This window comes from Moschus berezovskii, chromosome Y (genome assembly GCF_049115385.1).
Source record: "Moschus berezovskii isolate FMDL1 chromosome Y, NW_MosBer_1.0, whole genome shotgun sequence".
NCBI lineage: Eukaryota > Metazoa > Chordata > Mammalia > Artiodactyla > Moschidae > Moschus > Moschus berezovskii.
Window position 1 is genome coordinate 72,149,123 of NC_142489.1, and position 6,000 is coordinate 72,155,122.

Consider the following 6,000-nt stretch of genomic DNA (forward strand, 5'->3'; position numbering starts at 1 on the left):
CTTCTTCTTGGATTGATCCTTTGATCACTATGTAATGTCCTTGTTTGTCTCTTTTCACAGCCTTTGTTTTAAAGTCTATTTTTATCCGATATGAGTATTGCTACTCCTGCTTTCTTTAGGTCTCTATTTGAGTGGAATGTCTTTTTCAAGCATTTCACTTTCAGTCTGTATGTGTCCCTTGATTTGAGGTGGGTCTCTTGCAGACAACATATATAGGGGTCTTGCTTTTGTATCCATTCAGCCAGCCTTTGTTTTTTGGTTGGGACATTCAACCCATTTACATTTAAGATAATTATTGATAAGTATGACCCCGTTGCAATTTTCTTTATGTTTGGGGTTCGAGTTTACATACCGTTTCTGTGTTTCCTGTCTAGAGATGATCCTTTAGCATTTGTTGGAGAGCTGGCTTGGTGATGATGAATTCTCTCAGTTTTTCCTTTTCTGTAAAGCTTTTGATTTCTCCTTCGTATTTGAATGAAATCCTTGATGGGTATAGTAACCTTGGCTGTAGGATATTTTATATCATCACTTTAAGTATGTCTTGCCGTTCCCTCCTGGCCTGAAGAGTTTCTGTGGAAAGATAAGCTGTTATTTTTATGGGAAAACCTTGTGTGTTATTTGTTGGTTTTCCCTTGTGCTTTTAATGTTTGTTCTTTGTGTTTGATCTTTGTTAGTTTGATTAATGTTTGTCTTGGAGAATTTCGCCTTGGGTTTATCGTGTTAGGGACTCTCTGTGTTTCTTGGAACTGTGTGATTATTTCCTTCCACATTTAAGGAAGTTTTCAACTATTATCTCCTCAAGTATTCTCTCATGGCCTTTCTTTTTGTCTTTTCTTCTGGGACTTCTATGATTCCAATATTGGGGAATTTAACATTGTCCCAGAGGTCTCAGAGATGGTCCTCACTTATTTTCAATCATTTTTCTTTTTTCCTCTCTGAATCATTTATTTCTACAATTCTGTCTTCTAGGTCACTTATCAACTGTTTTCTGACTCAGTTATTCTACTGTTGGTTCCCTCCAGACTCTATCTGATCTCATCTATTGCATTATTCATTGTATATTGACTCTTTTCTATTTCTTCAAGATCCTTATTAAACCTTTCTTGCATCTTCTTGATCCTTGTCTCCAGGTTATTTATCTGTCACTCCAGTTTGTTTTAAAGATTTTAAATCATTTTCACTATCAATATTCGAAATTCTTTATCAAGTAGATTCCCTATATCTTACTCTTTTTTTTTTTTTTTTTGGGTGCACATTTATCCTGTTCCTTTACTTTCTGGATATTTCTCTGCCACTTCGTCTTGCTTATATTGCTCTGTTAGTGGTGCCATTTCCGTCTTCTGGCAGTGTATGGATATTTCTTTATTGTGTAGTTTCATCGCTGTGTGTGGCCTTGGAAGGACAGCATGTCAAGGTTGCCTGTTTCGGGAAACTTGTGTCGGTGTTCTGCGGGGTGGAGTTGGAATTCTTCCCTCTGTAGCGCAATGAAGTGTCCAGTAATGAATTATGAGATGTCATTGGGGTTGGAGTGGCTTTGGGCAGACTTTATATTGAAGATCAGGTCTATTCTCCTGTGTTGCTGGAGAATTAGCTTGGTATGTCTTTCTCTGGAACTTGTTGACCCTTGGGTGGTGCCTGGTTTCAGTGAAGGTATGGAGGCATTTGATGAGCTCTTGTCAATTAATGTTACCTAGAACAGAAGTTCTCTGGTGTTCTCAGGATTTGGACTTAAGCCTCTGCCTCTGGTTTTCAGTCTTATTCTTGCACTAGACTCAAGACTTCTCCATCTGTCTCTTCCATTTCAGTTCCTTCTGTTTAAGCTTCTTCTGTTTGATGGTTTCTTTGGTGTCTATTTCCTGTCCTGACACAACGGCTGTGGTAGACAGTTTTTTAAGCTCACCTGTTCGGTAGTACTGTGGGGAGGGAGGTAAGCTGCAGACAAATATCAGTGGCATCAGTGGGGAGTGCTTGAAGTGTCTTGGATACACTGGGTTTGCCCCCGCTCACAGCGTGTTTGCTGTCCCAGTCTACATTGCACAGGCTTTAAGTTACTCTACCGGGAAGCGTCCGAGGCCGGCACTGGGTTGGATGTACATCCCTGCTCTAAGCCGCTCAGGTTCTGGTTCTCAGATACTCCACAAAGGTGCAGACTTGGTTGGGCCTGCGTTTTGTGCCCTTGACCGGTCTGAGCAGCTCAGGTACCAGGTGTTTGGCCAGCACAGTCACTGTGACTTATTGCCTCCCCCGTCACTGTTGCTTGGTTTTCCGGGTGTACAATCAGTGCACCTTCTCAGGCGGATATCGACCGGCCAGAACCCAAGAAGTCTTGGTTAGCAAAGAAGCCTGCTTACAGCTTGATATTGGATGCCTCTCTGGAGCTGAGATTGCCTACTTCCAGCTCTGGCTGCCCTTCCCTGCCTGTCTCAGCGTGGGATGGTGGATGGGCTGACCTCAGCTGGCTAGCTCTGTTCAGTCCTTTGTTCTATGAGAAAGTCTGGCATTGTCTTAGCTTGGGGCATTTTGCCTTTCACGGGGTAGCTATCCCTCAGTCTGCTTAGCTATCTTAAGTTAGCTCCTTCAGATTGCCCTCAGTGTTTTCAGGACCAGTCCTTACTCTAAGGGACGCAGCCCGTGCCTACCTTCCCAGTCCCCGCTTGCTAGTTGGGGGTGTGGGCGGCTGCGCTGCTTCTCCCCTGGAGTTACTCTTGAGCATGTAGTCTGTAGATTTTAATTATTTATTTATTTTTCCTCCACGTTATGTTGACCTCTGAGGTTCCAAAGATTGCCACAGATTCACTAGTGAGTGTTTCCAGGTGTTTGGAAACTTCTCTGATTTTTAAGCCTCCCATCTCTTGATGTACCTCCATCCCTCCCTCTTTTGCCTCTCTTTTTAGCTTTTATGTTATTTCTTACCTCTTTTCCAAGACAATGGTCTGCTTTTCTGGGTGCCTGATGTCCTCTACCGGCATTCAGAAGTTGCTTTGTGGGATTTACTCAGTGTTCAAATGTCCTTGAATGAATTTGTGGCGGAGAAAGTTGTCTCCCCATCATATTCCTCCTCCATCATCCTGTTTCTTCCCTCACACTAATACTTAAAATTTATTCAATTCTAAGCTTTGTTTCTTTCAGAGTCTACAGTTCCCATATTTTAAAAAAATTCATTAAACCATTTTCTATTATATCACCTTAGTTGTTATTTGTTACTACTTTCTTTAAGTATATTAGAGTGATTTGTAGAAGTAACTCTAGAGATATTGAGTGTCATTGTTCAGTCAACAAGTTGTCTTCAACTGTTTTTCGACGCCATGGACTGTTGCACAACAGGCCTCTCTATCTTTCATTATCTTCCAGAGTTTGTTCAAATGCATACCTATTGTATTTCTGATACAGTCCAACCATCTCATCATCTATTACTCCCTTTTTCTCCTGCCATCAGTCTTAAAAAGCATCATAGACTTTTCCAGTGAAGTGACACTTTGCATCAGCTGGCCAAAACTGAAGTTTCAACTTCATCATTAGGCCATCGAATGAATACTTAGGGTTGATTTCCTTTAGGATGAATTGGTTTAATCTCCTTGCAGTCCAAGGGACCCCTAAGAGTCTATTTCTTGGGGATTCAATATCACTGCAGATGGTGATTGTAACCATGAAATTAAAAGACGCTTTCTCCTTGGAAGGAAAGTTACAACCAACCTAGATATCATATTAAAAAGCAGGGGCATTCCTTTGCCAACAAAGGTCCATCTAGGCAAGGCTGTGGTTTTCTCAGTGGTCATGTATGAATGTGAGAGTTACACTGTAAGAAAAGCTGAGAGACGAAAATTTGATGCTTTCTAACTGTGGTGCTGGAGAAGACTCTTGAGCGTGCCTTGGACCGCAAGAAGATCCAACCAATCCATCCTAAATGAGATCAGCCCTGGGTGTGCATTGGAATGTCTCATGGTGAAGCTGAAACTCCAATAGTTTAGGCAGCTGATGCTAAGAGCTGACTCATTGGAAAAGACCCTGATGCTGGGTGAGGTTGAGGGCAGGAGGAGAATAGAATGGCAGAGGATGAGATGTGTGGATGGCATTGCCTATCAATGGACATGAGTTGGGGTGGTCTCTGGGAGTTAGTGTTGGACAGGGAGGCCTGGTGTGCTGCGGTTCGTGGGGTCCAAAAGAGTTGAACACGACTGAGTGACTGAACTGAATTGAAGTTTCTTCGGCAGCAGCACAGTTGAAAGCCATAGAATGTCCTCTCAGTCTTCTTTATATCCCAGCTCCCACATCTGCACATGACTACTGGATAAACAACAGGGGTTTGTGAAGTGGAGGCCTTTGTTACCAAGGTGAATGTCTTTTCTAAATACAATGTTTAGGTTTGCATAGAGTTTTCTCCAAGAAGAAATTGTCTTTTACTTTGATGACAGCCCTTCACCAAAGTGGAAAGAATGTGGTCCATTGGAGAATGGAATGGCAAACCACTTCAGTATTCTTGCCTTGAGAACCCAATGAAAACCATGAAAACAAATAGAAAGGACACTGAAAGATGAACCATCGGTAGCTGCCCACTATGCTTCTAGAGGTCAGTGGGTAAATAACTCCAGACATAATGAAGCAATCGAGTCAAAACAAAATCTACAACCAGTTGTGAATGGGACTGGTGATGGAAGCAGGGTTTGATGATGTCAAGAGCAATATTGCAAAAGAACCTGGAATGTTAGGTCCATCAATCAAGGCAAATTGGAAATGGTCAAACAGGAGATGACAAGAGTGAACACTGACATCCTAGGAATCAGTGAACTAAGATGGACTGGAATGGGAGAATTTAACTCACATGACCATTATATCTATTATTGTGGGCAGGAATCTCTTTGAAGAAATGGAGTAGCCATCATAGTCAACAAAAGAGTCCAAAATGCAGTACTTGGGAGCAATATCAAAAACGACAGAATGAACTCTGTTCTTTTCCAAGGCAAATGATTCAATATCATGGTAATCAAAATCTATGCTCTGATCAGTAACACTGAAGAAGCTGAAGCTGAAAGTTCTGTGAAGACCTACAAGACCTTCTAAAACTAACAAAAAAGAAGATGTCCTTTTCAGTATAGGGGACTGGAAAGCAGAAGTAGGAAGTCAAGAAACACCTAGAGTACCAGGCAAATTGGCTGTGAACTACAGAATGAAGCAGGGCAAAGGCTAATAGAGTTCTGCCAAGAGAACGCACGGGTCAAGCAAACACCCTCTTCCAACAACACAAGAAAAGACTCTACACATGGACATCACCAGATGGTCGACACTGAAATCAGATTGATTATGTTTTTGCAGCCAAAATAAAGAAGCTCTATACAGTCAGCAAAAACAAGACAGGAAGCTGACTGTGGCTCAGATCCTGAACTCCTTATTGCCAAATTTAGACAGAAGTTGAAGAAACTGGAGGAAACCACTAGACCATTCAAGTATGACCTAAATCAAATCCCTTATGACACTACACTGAAAATGCAAATTAGATTTAAGGTACTAGATTTGATTGACTGAGTGCCTGATGAGCTATGGATGAAGGTACCTGACAGTGTACAGGAGACAGGGATCATGACCATCCCCAGGTAAAGAAATGCAAAAAAAAAAAAAAAATGAATGGCTCTCTGAGGAGGCCTTATAAATAGCTATGAAAACAAGGGAAACAAAAAGCAAAAGAGAAAAGGAAAGATGTATCCATTTGAATTCCAATTTCTAAAGAAAATCAAGGAGAGAAAAGAAACCTTCCTCAGGAATCAGTGCAAAAAAAGAAGGGAAACAATAGAATGGTAAAGACGGGAGATCTCTTCAAGAACATTGGAGATCCCAAGAGAACATCTCATGGAAAGAAGGGCTCAATAAAGCACAGAAACGGTAGGGAAATAACTGAAGCAGAAATTATTAAGGAGCGGTGGTAAGAATACACGGAACTTTACAAAAAAGATCTTCACGATCCAGATAATCACAATGGAGTGATCACTCATCTAGAGCCATATATCT